General features: G+C 39.3%; 1 long non-coding RNA gene across 1 annotated transcript; it reads right to left on the bottom strand.

Annotated features, from left to right (window-relative positions):
- Positions 1-27: 27 nt before the first annotated feature.
- LOC142829473 (uncharacterized) lies at positions 28-13,349 on the bottom strand. The gene is made up of 3 exons (XR_012903895.1): positions 13,147-13,349; positions 10,500-10,695; positions 28-304 (listed from the first exon to the last, which is right to left on the bottom strand). It is a non-coding gene; the product is annotated as an uncharacterized LOC142829473 (long non-coding RNA).
- Positions 13,350-14,180: the final 831 nt, after the last annotated feature.

The following is a 14,180-nucleotide window of genomic DNA, read 5'->3' as shown; positions in this document are numbered from 1 at the left end:
GCCAATAAAATATATTACCTCATCCATCTTTTCTCTCCGTCCCAGTCCTATGTCTTTCATACTGCTAGTTCTATATTTTTCACCTAATCATCATGGAAGTAGACTGGCATGTAGCTATTGTAATGGACTGTGCAAATCCAATATTTGATGCACAAGCCATGAAAGAAGTTGCAGATCCAAGCACAACTCATAGATTGTCACTGCCGCTGCTTACCACCGTGTCTTGAGATGAATGGGCCATGTACAGTCATCCCCAGTCTCCATTCCTGAGGTTTTTCATCACAATCCCAGTCTTCTCCCCAGCCTATACAATTTAAATGAGAGAGATGAGACCAAAGAACAATTTTAAGAGAATGGAGGATTTTAAGGACATGCATGGATTTTTACTGTTCTTCCCCAGCAGACACTTCTATTTCTGATGTCAGTCAGGAAGAACTGCTTAATCCAGTCATTTTACAGCTACATCTCCATCCGTAATAGAGGAGGAAGAAGTCAATTAGTGCCATAAAAAGCTCTCCCTGGCTGACCTCAATATCAGACACAGCAGTTAGGGAAAAGCTATTCAGCAAATAGTGGATCACAGGCTCTTTAATGTTCTTTCACAGTTAACTGTCATTTGGGCAGCCAGGAAACAACTTTCTCTTGAATCATAATACCTTGTACTCTGGATGTGAAGAACACACAGGAGAGGAAATAGCAATCATGAAAAATCTGTGAGATTCAATGTGGCTACTCTAGAAATATATGGCTGTAATTGATAGCAGGATGTGGTTCTGTAGCTCCATATATTTGGAAAGTATTCATGTTATTAAAGGATTTTTGTTTAGCTGCAGTATTAATTTAGCTTGCAAAAGAACTGCAAGGTTGGTAACCTCATTCTTTAAGGGTTATGCTATTTTATGATAGTGAATACTAAAAACAAAATGTAAATGAAATGGCAAAGAAGTGGAGTATTTTAGGCAGGAGGAAGATGAAATATTTTGGCCAAAACTTTTTTTTGGAAAAAATGCGATTCACCAACTCTGGAATGTTTTATGAATTCCTGTATATTTTGTCAAATTGTTTGTTTCAGGGGAAAAAAATCAGAAGTTCAAAATGTTAATTTTTCTAGGTTGAACATGCTTTTTATTTCATGGTAAAAAACCAAGCTCCGGCACTCAGATGATATATATATATATATATATAGTGTTCTAGCTACAGGCTTCTAGTATCCTGGATTTAGGAATGGAAAAAGAGTTCATTCACTTGAGATGCTTTGGTGAAATTATCACACTTTGTGACCATTTAAAATCTACCATATAATAATCTTTTCTTGATAGCAAGGGTTATTTGGTTTGGTCTGAAAATGAACAAAATGTAAGACATTCTTGCTAAAGTTAGGTGTTCTTTGAGGAGTTCTCATTTACTAAACCACCAAATAATGAATAGCAATTACCAGATTGTAATGATGCATTTACCTGTAATTAGAAAGAATTCAAAACATGCTTTGCTCTCAGAGAGTGTCTACGCAGCACTGTAACTCGGAATAAGATACATAATTTGAGCTATTTTGAAATAGCTTATTTCATCATTTGACACTGTCTACACAGCACCAAATTTCAGAATAAAGTGTTAATCCAAAATGTTTCTTACTCTTTGTAGAATGAGGTTTACAGGGAGATCAGAATAACAAGCCTGAAATAACAGGTTTGCTGTGAAGACATGGGATAGCTATTTTGGGATACTCTGGTAAAAAAACTATTTCACGAGGTGGGTGGTGAAGCACTAGAATGAGTCACTTATGGAGGTAGCAAAATCTCCATCTTAGAGGTTTTTAAGTCCTGGATTTACAAAGCTCTGGCTGGGATAATTTAGTTGGGATAGGTCCTGCTATTAGCAGCAGGTTGGACTCATTGACCTCCTGAGGTCTCTTCCTACCTATTAATCTATGATTCTATAATTCTAAGGTCCCACATTCATGACATAGCCCCTTATGGGGTAGTGTCTCCAAATCACAATCTTTCATAAACATATTTCTACAAGTCTACCGTGAACATTGCAATTAAACAATGTGGTAGCCTGAGCCCTGTAAGACTAAATGAGCTGACATGGGCCAGGAATGGGTGTAGACAGGTCTCCCAATAGTGGGGTGGGCAAAGTGGGAAGCTGTCCAGAGCCTGGTGATTTAAAAGGGCCTACGGCTCCCAACCACTGCAGCAGCAGGCAGAACCCTGAGATCGCCACTGGAGCCCCATGTGATGTGCTTCCAGTGGTGCTAAAGGGCTGGCTGGAGGAAGTTAGTCCCAGTCCCGCCCCTGTCGCCTGAGGCCCTGCCCTCTCCCATCTTGCATAGAGGCCCAGCAAGTCTGTTGGCTAGCCTGAATGTAGACATATCCTGAAGGTCTCCAATGATGAAATTAAGAACCTGATTAATGGTAAACTGGATGACGGAGATCAACAACCTTCCTTTGCAAAAATATTTACAAACGTTTTCTATATTCTGTGTTTTTAGTCTGATTTGGTGCAGTTGTATGCATAACTTGAAAAAAATCTAGTTTTGTTTTCTTTCTGTTCTCCGTGGAATGAGCACAAACTTTGTTCATTTTTTTAAATCAATATCATATAAAAACAAATTGTTTCTATGTCTGTGTGTCACTTTATGCTGTTAGAGCTCATGCAATATTATTGCAGTAAATGCAGAAATGTATGCATTGTTTAGATCAAAAGTAAACATTATAATTTGGTTATAGAGAGCAAATTCAGCAAAGAAATGTCATATTACAACACAAGACAAACATATGGCAGTATTTTGTCATCTGGCCATTCTCTGCAATTGTTCAAAATTAGATTTAGAGTTGTTGGTTAATTGATGGATAATGCAGTTTTGTGTGTGCTTTGAAATAATGTGCATTCAGCTTTTCTTTAAATCAGGAGTCTATCAATAACTTTAGAGACAGTAGGATGCCTGATTCCTATTACAAATCCTATAACCTTCTATTCAATATTTTTCATGATTCTTAATATTGTGTGCTGAATCTTCGATTTCGTTCTTCCAAGTAAAACCATTTCCTGCACTAGTAGCAAAATGAATGATTAGAAGGATGTGGGTTGGTTTGTTCCTATGTGTTCATAGTTATGGTAAAGCAATACATATACACACATTACACACTCTTATTTAACATTTGGGGCTTGATCATGGAGTTACCACAAGTTCTGACTATGGATCAGCTCACAGTTGCAATGCTCTAGGGTCAGATCAAGATCCAACTTATGACTGCACATCAGAAGTTGATCACTGATTCTCTCTCCCTTCAGAGGAGAAGGGACATGATCCTTGTACTTGGCACAGCTGATTTCTCCCTCTGTTCTAGTTCAGATATCCTGGCAGATGCTGTGTGGTGAAAAAATCAATGCTTTAATCTGTTCCTTCTCTACTTACTTGAGTTGTTGTATGTGAACTTGGCCAAACACAGCGGTGGAAGCCAATCATCCTGATGGAAATTCAGGGAACATCAGAGATATTTCTCTCGGGTATAATTATTTTTTTTTCTGTTTGGCCATCTATCTGTAGATAATAGGCTGTTGAGTTGAGAGGTTTGGTACTGAGAAGGCAGAAGGATTGCTGCCAGAACCAAGAAACAAATTGTGCAATTTGATCTGAAATGACACATGTAGGCATACTGTGGTACTGAAAGATATGCTTCAGGAAGATCTGTGCAGTTTCGTGGCCAGATGGAATATTGTGTCAGAAAATAAACTGAACATCTTAGTAGGGAGGTTCACTGTGGTCATGATACCTGAGTTCCTTTTAGAGTGTGGAAACTTTACAATAGAATCTGTTTAGAGAGTGGACCAAGGACACACAAGTGTGGGGAAGGGCTGAAGGAGGCCCACAGACTTGACTCATATTTTTTTTGGTATGGGTGCAGAGATAACATGATCTACATGATTTTACATCAGTTCATGGGGTAGACCATCAGAAGTACTTAGTGGTCAGGCTCCAGGTTGTAAATGGTCCACAATGTTCCACCAAGGGTGAATTGACACAGTTATAACAACTGAAGCCAGGAGCTGTACTCAGGAATAAAAAAATGACCCCCATGATAAAGAAGGTCTTGTTGTTGATGAAAACTTGAACACAGTGCTGTTTCTTAGAGTTTAGCACATTGGGGCTACAAATGGGTCACTTGGATGCAAGGAACAGATGGTGATCATCAGATGATGAGTGGTAGTCATGCGGACCATGTTGGGAAGATGTAAGTACAGTGGTGAGAATTTCCGGCTTCACTTCATGGTATTTTTTCTTTCAGGATAGAGCATCTGCCTTCCCATTCTTAGTCCCTGGATAATATGTAACCATAAAATTAAATTGGAGAAGGAAAAAGATCCAGTAAATTTTATATTGGCAGTTTTGTTTGTAGATGTTCCAAATTCTTCTGACTAGTCCAGATTTGGGCAGATACGGCCCCACTCAAGATGGTACTGAAATTGCTCAAAGACAGCTTTGATAGCCAGGAGTTTCTTGTCCCATACATCATGATTTCTGTTTGTGGGAGTCAGTTTCCAAGAGAAAATGGCACAGGGATGAAGCAACAAGTGAAGGCCAGTAAATGGAGCAGCGTGGGCTCATGGACAGTAAATGAAAAAGTGTGTATGGGGGAAGGTAGAAATTGTTTCTTGGGCTTGTACTAGGGCCTAGAGTGTTGCATTCTGGTCATGTAATACCAGGACCTCACTATAGTTCCAGATGTTTTTACACAAAAACTCTGTAGTGTAGACGTAGCCCAAGGGAGAACTAGCTATGTTCTGTTCCTTCTTTATTAAATTTCAGTAAGGTCTCTCTCAAGCCCCATTCAAAGTAGTGGAGTATTGAAAGCATCAGTAAGGGTATCATTTGGCCTGCAGAATCCACTCTGCTTTAGCCACATTTTCGCCATACTCCTGTTCCTCCTCAATGCATCACTAACAGTTTGGCCAACTATATTAGTATCTTGTGTCCTGAAATGCCATGAAGGCTGGGGGAACATGCCAGGGAGAGAGAGAAATAGACCAGGATGATTGTTGTTGAAGGAAGGGATGAAAGGAATTGTATTGGGAGGTATAAACAAGTGATAGAAGTGCAGAAATGGCTCTGCTTTCTAAGGTTCTGATTCAGGTTCTGATTCAGCAAACTACTTAGTATATGTTTAAAATTAAGCACTTGATTGACCACTTCTATATCCTGCTGAAGTCTTATTGACATGAATGGGACTTAAACACATGCTTAAAGCTAAATGCTCTGCCAAATTGTAATATTGCCAGTTACCAATGTTAAAAAAAATTGCTAGTGAGGCCACAAAAATTATGAGATTGACCCCAAATCACACATTTCAGGGTTGTTTTATTTGCCTTCTGATTTTTGAGCCTTTAGGATTTTCTATAGTCACATTTTCAAGCTTTTCTCCAGAAAACTATGAGTCAGTAACATTTAACCAGGCCCCAGGATCAAAGGGTTGCAATCATCCCTGACTGCAGCAACCATTTTGATTTCACAGCAAGGTATGGGGAGGGGAAAAAAGAGGCAGTCAGCCTTTGTGAGCCTTGCTCTTACAGTTCCAACACAGAGTGTGTTTAGTTTCTGAATTGGGGCAAAATTTAGTGAAATCATATTTGGGAAGGCCAGAGATTCTGTGCTTGACCATATGCAGGGATTATCTAGATTGTTTTTTAAGAAGTACAGATTTTTACTTTTATTTTTGTTATTACTTATATTTTTCTTAATCCTTGTTAAAGCCTAAAAAACAACTCCAGCATTGCTTTTCCTTTTCCTTTTCTCTGCAGAACTTGTTCTAGCATTTAATTGAACCACAGATTTTTTTTAACCTTCAGGCATTTCCTTTCTACATTTTGTAAACTGCTATTAGTCCAGCTACCTTTCCTTATTTCCTGCAGTATAATTGCCAGAGAGCAGTCTTATATTTCTCTTATTTGTTCATTTCAGAATCATCTGATGAGCCCTGAGACAAAGAAATTGAGAGAACCTCCCTCAGTGAAGAAATTCACTCAGCCAAGACAGACACCCTTTGCTTTCTCTCTGTGTATAGTGGTTCCAAGAGAGAAACAAAATTTTCCAAAGTATGGCTGCCAAAAATCCCTCATAATATAAGTCAGCAACTCTTTGCTACTATACCTTTGTATGAATATGCTACCTCTTCCTAGCACATTTAAATCTATAAAGGAAGAATGACACAAAAATGGTGGGGGAGGTGTATTAGTAAGAGGGAATATTATCTGACATAAAGATACGCTTCTCTCCCTGCTGCTCCATCTCACACTTCCTATAGGAATTGCTCAATGAGAAAGGCTTAAAGTGCCTTGGTGCTAAGGCTGTTTACCTATTATCCTCTGTAAGCAATTTCTGTTGAGGCCCTGCTTGGAGAAGATCCACAGGCGTACTGGGGTCTGGTAGCTTCCTCTGTGTTATTGGTAGCTCATAAAGATTTAAAAACTCTGGGCGTGAGGCACTTAGATGGTTCAAAGGATTGATAATGGAATTTGAAGACTTTCTATATCAACAGGTCAAATGTGTTACATCATATAATCTCAAATCCCCATCTGCAAAATGGGTATTATAACCTTTCCCTACCTCATATTGTTGTTACAGGGATACATTATTTAACATGTAAAAAGGTGCTAGATACTGTTGTGACTGAGATCCTGTAAGTGCCTGGATAGATTAACCGAGTAAAGGGCCCAAAATAGTTATACATCTTCTACCAAATCAGAAATAGATAGTAAGGTTCTTCATGCCATTATTTGGTGTCTGCCTTACAGAGGAATTCTTCTATTAGATAACCCCAATTCACCTAGCTTGCTGCAGAGGATGTCATTATTCTCCTAGAAAAATGCAGCAAGGTATGTCCATCTTTTATCAGTGCTGATATTGTCAGCTGCTACACATTCCATTATAGAACTTAAGAGACACAGTATCCATGCTGGTAAGGAAGCCACACTCCTTAAAGTCTGTTGGCCTATTTGCTCTCACAAGTACAGATTTTTCTCTTATGCTTATTACAAAAGCAGAGCTGGATCACATAGTTTTTAACATTTTCAGATGTAACTTTCAGAATGAGGGAAAATAGCTTTTTAGAGCAATAATTAAGTTAAATATGCCAAGGTGTTTACAATTGATTTCTAATACATCAGCATAATTGTGTGATATTAAGTACATCAACATCGAGTCCATTTTTGTTTACAAATCAGGCAGCACAAGCCATTTAATTTTATTGTTTGTCTCATTTGTTTCCTTGCACTACCCTGTCTGCTTATGTCTGGTCTCTTGAATCATACTTAGATTGTGAGCTCTTTGGATCAGGGAATGTCTTTCTGTACAGCATCTAGCAAGGGGGTGGGGGAAGGAGAAGAAATCTTGGTCCAGGAATGGGACTCTTGGACACTATAGAAATACAAGTAATAAATAATAATATTAGTGTGTAACCAGGGTCTGAATCAATGCTTCTATTACACCAGCTGGAATGGGAAAGTAATCCTGGGTGTGGTTATACTCCCTCAGTTTTTTTTAGCTCTGTAAGGTAACAACATAACTGTTGTTATGTAAATACAATTCATGCTGGAATGTGAAAGAAATCCTGGGGGTGGTTATGTAAATGCAGTTCAGTCAGTTATTATAGGCCTGATAGATATTCAATTGTTATAATGGTATTTTGCATAATGTAACTAATTTGGCTGTTGTGGGGTCACAAACCATGTTAACTCTAAATGTAGGAATTGTAAAATATAACTACCAATGCTTGCAGTAATTGGGAATGACAGTGTTTAACACAGGAAAGCAGACTGTGTTTAACTCAGTTCAAAGGAGAGACACTGTCATTATAAAGAATCTCAGATGGACAAGGCTCCCTCTTCCAGTCACTGTGAAGTCACATGAGGGAGAGGGGGGGAAAGGGAAGAACTCTGAAACAGCAGTCTACATGCCCTCCAGGAGTGAACTGTAAGACTGGTTCAACCTGTTTCCACCTCCCATTCTAATGATAGAACTAAAACAAAATCCATAAGAGGTCTCTCTATAATTTTAAAATTATTCCAATGGATGCTGGAACTTTTTGGCTGGAGTGTGCTGCAGGCCAAGAGCTGAAATCATGTAGAGCTGAAGTCACTAGGTGTGGCACAGAGCCAAATCTATCACAAGGCCAGTGGCAGCAGTTGGCAGGCGGCCAGTGGGGCAATGGCCAGTGCGAGCAGGAGCAGCCAGTGGGAGGCGTGGCAGGTGGCTAGCAGTGTGGCTGTCAGGAGCAAACAGCCAGCAGGAGTGTCTGGCAGGCAGCTGGTGGGAGCAGCCGGCAGGTAGCCAGCAGGGCAGCTGGCAGGAACAGAGGTGAGTGGCTAGCGGGTGATTGGTGGGAGCAGTCAATAGGAGTAGCCAGCAGGTGGCCAGCAAAGTGGCTCCAGAAAGGAGCGAGCAGGTGGATGGCGAGTGACCAGCTGAGTGGGTAAGATGCTTCCTTACCCTCCCTTCGTGATTGGAGGTGAACTCTGCAGATTACCTCTGAACTCTGATCTGTTCTGATAGAAGGCAGCAACTGTGAGTGGAGTGCAGAGAAGGGTTGGGCATAGGAATGGGACCCTTACATAGCTGGACTTGTGAGCCTCAGAGGCAAAGGACTTTGCCCAACCTACTTGAGCTGGGACATTTACTCGTGGTTTGGTTATGAACTCTGTTTGTGGTATTTCCCCAAATTAGTGCCATGTAACTTATCACCCTCTTTCATTAAAAATTTCATTTCTATTCTCAGACTCTGTGCTTGTAAGTGATGAAGAATTGCTTCCCAGAGGCACCCAGGGGTTACTGGGTGGGGGTTTGAGTCAATTCTGTGTTGGATAGATGAAAAGGAACCCCTTGAACTGGGACCTGCCTGCTACTGGTGCTACCTGGCAGAAGGGTTACAAATGTATTATTATGTTTTTTAGATTTCATTTGTACACAGAAAATACATCTTCAGAAAAAAAGCAAAGTACAAAGAAACAGGAGAAAATAAGGGGAAAACAGAGATAATAGTTGCAGAGCAATTAACTTAAGCTTTTGTAATTAATATTTTTACTTGTGCCCTTTTTATTAATTTAATTTATTTCAGACTTTGAATAATCATTGTGACCCTGTGCCCCCATATTTTTATGGAAATATGTTTGAATATGAATATGCAAACTCAAATATGCTTTATGCAAAACAGAGTATGTAACTTATCAGTCAAGAGTTTGTAACCTGTTGAATGTGTATATTCTATTGTGTGAATGTAACATTCTTGTATGTGACATTAGAAATATGAAATGTAACCTGTTTATTAATCTAGGTCTTCTAATGAAATTCATTAGTGGTTTTTAAGGAATTGAATAGCCCGGTGCTCAAGATAATGATCTGTAGGTAGTTTTCTTTTTCCTGTAAACCTAAACTATGGTTGGTCCTACACAGACACGTGACTATGGCACCTGATGCTGGAATCCACTTTGAATTTGATATTTTCCCACAGGACTGGGAATAATTGAACAAAGACTTCTAGTTAAGGAATGGGAAGTGAACAATGATTGTCTTCATCTGGCCTCATAGAATGTTCCGTGCCAAAAGAGGGCATATGAAAAGACTTGGAAATATAATTGCAAAGAGGGGGAATGATGCTATCAGACCGACATAAGAAAAAAGATCAGCTCTGATTTGAGAAGAACTGTACCTGGAATAAGAACTAGGGTGAGCAATTATTATTTGTAAAAGCTTTTTCTTAGTGTAGTCTGCTTAGCTAGTGTGTTTTGTTTTATTTTAGCTCTGTATCTTACTGTGATCTGTCTACAATCACTTGCAACCACTTAGGGTATGTCTACACTTGCAGCCTAATTCGAAATAGGGCTGCAAATGTAGGCATTCAAAATTGCAAATCAAGCCCAGGATTTAAATATCCCGCACTTGATTTGCATGTTCCCAGCCTGGCGCCATTTTTTGAAATTGACAAGTCCGGAATAACTGCCGGTGTCTACATGCGACAGTGAAACGGGCATTCGAAATAAAGCCCTAGTTCGAAATACCTGTTAAACCTCATTGCAGGAGGAATAACAGGTATTTCGAACTAGGGCTTTATTTTGAACGCCCGTTTCACTGCTGCGTGTATTCCGGGCTTGTCAATTTAAAAAATGACGCCTGGCCAGGAACATGCAAATCAAGCGCAGGATATTTAGATCCCGGGCTTGATTTGCAATTTCAAATGCCTATATTTGCATCCCTATTTTGAATTAGGCTGCAAGTGTAGACATACCCACTAATACTAATTTTTATACTAAAAAAATCTCCTTTGTTTATTATTAAAACCAGTGTAAATAATGTTACCTCGGGGGACAATAGCTGTGTATGTCTGTCATTGATAATGGAAGCAAACATCTTATGAGCTCACATTCTGCATAAACTTTATGCATTGTGAGATAGGTTTCTTTAGGGTTTCATTCCCATTGGGGCTGTGCATCTGGGTGCTGTCAAGTACCTGTAATGGTGCCTTCCTAGAGCTGAGCTGTTCTCAGGGGCTGCTCTACTCTGCTGTGGACTGTTATTCCAACTCTATGCCATTGCTGGGGGAGACCAGAGCTTCTGGCTCAGCAGACCAAGGTGATGGAGCACCCCAGAGGGCAGGTTGATGGGCTTAGTGCTATGATCAGTCTCAAGGGCCTCTGTGATCCAACCTGTCACAATCACAACAAATAAGAAGTTGAAACCGCATCTCATATACATTAGGGATGTCAGGAGTTCTTGAAAGTTGTTTTAAAGTTTCTTGTATATGAGGCAGGAATGTATATAACATGTATGAGATGAGAATAGCTCTAAGATTTCTATGCTTTTAGATGGGCTTGTTATAACAGACCAAATGTGTCATTCTTAAGTCTCTACCATTATTGTATATTTAGCATTTTTAAATACTTTCCCTTGATGATGAAGTAGTTTTGTGAGACAGTGCCGTACACATCTAAGGCACAGAAAATCTTTAAAATCATCAGTGCTTGAAAGTAAAGAAAACAAGAAGGCTTTAAATTACCTCTTAGACAAATTGTACTTCCTGCTGAGCTGACCTATTCTATAACACAATTTAAGTGGATATTTTCCCTATTTATGATCTTATTTCTTCTATTATATGTGAAATCTCTATTCTATAATTTTAGACACCTCCTGCACATTTCATCATAGGGACCTTGTACACTTTACTTAAGTAACAGACTATATTAATGCACAGGTTTTTATGATCTGAAGTTTAGATATAATCCTTCATGTTAAATTCAATGAATTTGGTTGGACTGTTCTGATCTGAAGTCCCATCTGACATTGTTGCTCATAGTTTGGTCTCAGCTAAAGAATGGCCCATGTCTGACTAAGTCCAAATGACTCGTTGACTATTTTATTTATACATATGCCAGGAATATATGGCCATAATGAAGTAGTGAATTTAATGGCAATTTAATTTAAATGTAGGAGTCATAAATATAGCTGTTATATAAAATTATTAACTACAAATGTGTCAAACCAATTAAAGGGGAACAAATTGGTTGACTATAGTGATTTGATCTTTTGACTCTGTGGGCACACTGAAAAATTGGAAAAAACCATTATAATTATTTCCAGTTGACCCAAAATTTAAAAAATATTCAAAATTTTTGGTAAAATAAAAATTTTAAAAAATTAATTCAAGTTGAAATGTCTTGGTAAAAGCAAAATGTTTCTTTTCATTTAGAAGAGCTTAATAACTTGATTTTCTGTTTAAATAAATGGAATTCTAATTTGAAACGGTCCTTTCAAATAAAAAATCAAAACATATTTACTTTTTCAGAATCCTCCCTGATTGAAACAATTCTGCAAAGTAGTCACAAATTTATGAAATATTTGTATAGACCAAAATTTGCACTTTTTCATGGAAAATAAAGTTTCATCTGAAAAATTGTACACAGCTTGACTTGGTAGGAGTATTTTACAACATTTCCAAGGAAAAATATGAGTATGCCTACCTGAGGAATATCCATAAAAAAGAGAATGGAATGGGGAAAATTGCAGTGAATGCATTTGTGATAAATACTCCTGATTCCCAGGTCACAGACATCCTGCTTTCCACAGCTAAGCCACATAAAGCAGTAATAGAAAAGTGAGCTGTTTTAATATAATGTAGTATTCACTTAAGGCAGAGGTTCTCAAACTTTGTGATACTGTGACCCCCCTCTAAGTTGATTGCAACTCCCCGGAGGGTCAGGATCCACAGTTTGAGAAACGCAGACTTACGGGCTTAATTAACAAATACTATACAATAATAAAAAAACCCACATTGTGGGGAATTCTTGTAAGTGGCTCACCTCTTTGCAGTATACTATTCATGATAGTCTAAGAGAAAAATAGATAAAGGAACAGAACCTATCCATTTTAGCATAAGCTTCAAAACCTTTCTGAATGTAAAGGACACCTCAGGCTCCTGCTCTAAGATTTTCTCAAATTAAAATGTTAAACAGATACTAATGGGCCCCAAAGGTATCTTAAAAACTGATTCTCTCACATACCGCAAATATTAGAGGAGCAGCTGATGGAAGGCAGACCTTTATCACAATCTGTATATAAGTAGAAAGTTGTGTAATTGCTGGATAAGCACATCTGAAACACCTCCATGACATTTGGCTTTGGCACAAGAATTCTATGCTTACATGGTTTATATGTGCTGAGAATGTTAGACGAGCAGGTAATGTATATCAGCTCTAGTGACCAAAAGGATCATTCTAAGATAATGGAAACTATTAGTGCTCCTTGATGTTGCATGATGGTTCAGTGAGGGTAGACATCATGGTGATGTCACAGAGATGAGGATGTGCAAAAAGAGTCCCATGAGATAAATGTCAAATTTTGTGGAGAGGAAGGTTCTGAAAAATTTTGGTTCAAAAAGTTTCATTTTGATATTTTTTATTGAAATATGCCTATGCTTCTGAATTGAGATGTTTCATTCTGGTTTGGTTCAGTTTGGTGATGAACTGAGTCTTCCTGTGCTTTCTCATGGGACATGACTCATTTCCCCGTTCTGGAGTACGGGTCCTCAATCAGATTTCTTCTACTATGATAGCTCACCAGTGGAACTGGAACATTTTTAATAGTAGGGGTACTTAACTTACCTCTGTCCAACTTCCCATCACAAAGCTGGGGCTGAGAGCAGGGCCTTGTTTCTGAGAGCAGGGGACCTGGATAGAGTTACAGGGGAAGAGGCTGGGGCCACAGGTGGGGGCAAGCAGAGGACTGGCAGTGGACTCTGGGCTCAGGGAAGCAGCAGCACCCCATGTAAAAAGTTGAGGTTCTGCAGCACACCTGCACCCCTAGTTACCATATCTGTGTGCGTCACATACTTCTCTTGATGTTCCATGACAGTTCGGTGAGGGTAGACATCATGGTGATGTCACAGAGATGCGGATATGAAAAAAGAGTTCCATGAGATACTAAAGCCGCTTAGGCAGATTGATGCTGACACAAACTGAAACTAATTTTGTTTAGGTTTTCCCATGGAAAATCTGTAAATTTCAGATTTCATAAAATGAAAAAACCAAAACCCACCCTTGACTGAAAATTCCTAACAAGCTGTTTGTTAGAAAAGAACAGGTGACCCAGAGGTGGATGGGGTAAAAGAGCATCTTTATTGCTGATATTTGTTCTGTCTCAGATCCTGCCTACCAGGGGTGTGAGTGAGCAATGAATTAACCCAGTACACCTTTAACCCAAGTACACCTTTTTATCTTAGTATGTAAATACACTTATCAATTAAATCACTCTTTAGGCCCTAAGGGTATGTCTACACTACCCCGCTAGTTCGAACTAGCGGGGTAATGTAGGCATACTGCACTTGCAAATGAAGCCCGGGATTTGAATTTCCCGGGCTTCATTTGCATAAGCGGGGAGCCGCCATTTTTAAATCCCCACTGGTTCGAACCCCGTGCAGCGCGGCTACACGGGGCTCGAACTAGGTAGTTCGAACTAGGATTCCTATTCCGAACTACCGGTATACCTCGTTCCTAGTTTGAACTACCTAGTTCGAGCCCCGTGTAGCCGCGCTGCACGGGCTTCGAACCAGCGGGGATTTAAAAATGGCGGCTCCCCGCTTATGCAAATGAAGCCCGGGAAATTCAAATCCCGGGCTTCATTTGCAAGCGCGGTATGC

This window comes from Pelodiscus sinensis, chromosome 5, assembly GCF_049634645.1.
Source record: "Pelodiscus sinensis isolate JC-2024 chromosome 5, ASM4963464v1, whole genome shotgun sequence".
Classification (NCBI taxonomy): domain Eukaryota; kingdom Metazoa; phylum Chordata; order Testudines; family Trionychidae; genus Pelodiscus; species Pelodiscus sinensis.
Note: the sequence above shows the minus strand (reverse complement) of the source record. Positions and strands in the feature narration are given on the sequence as shown.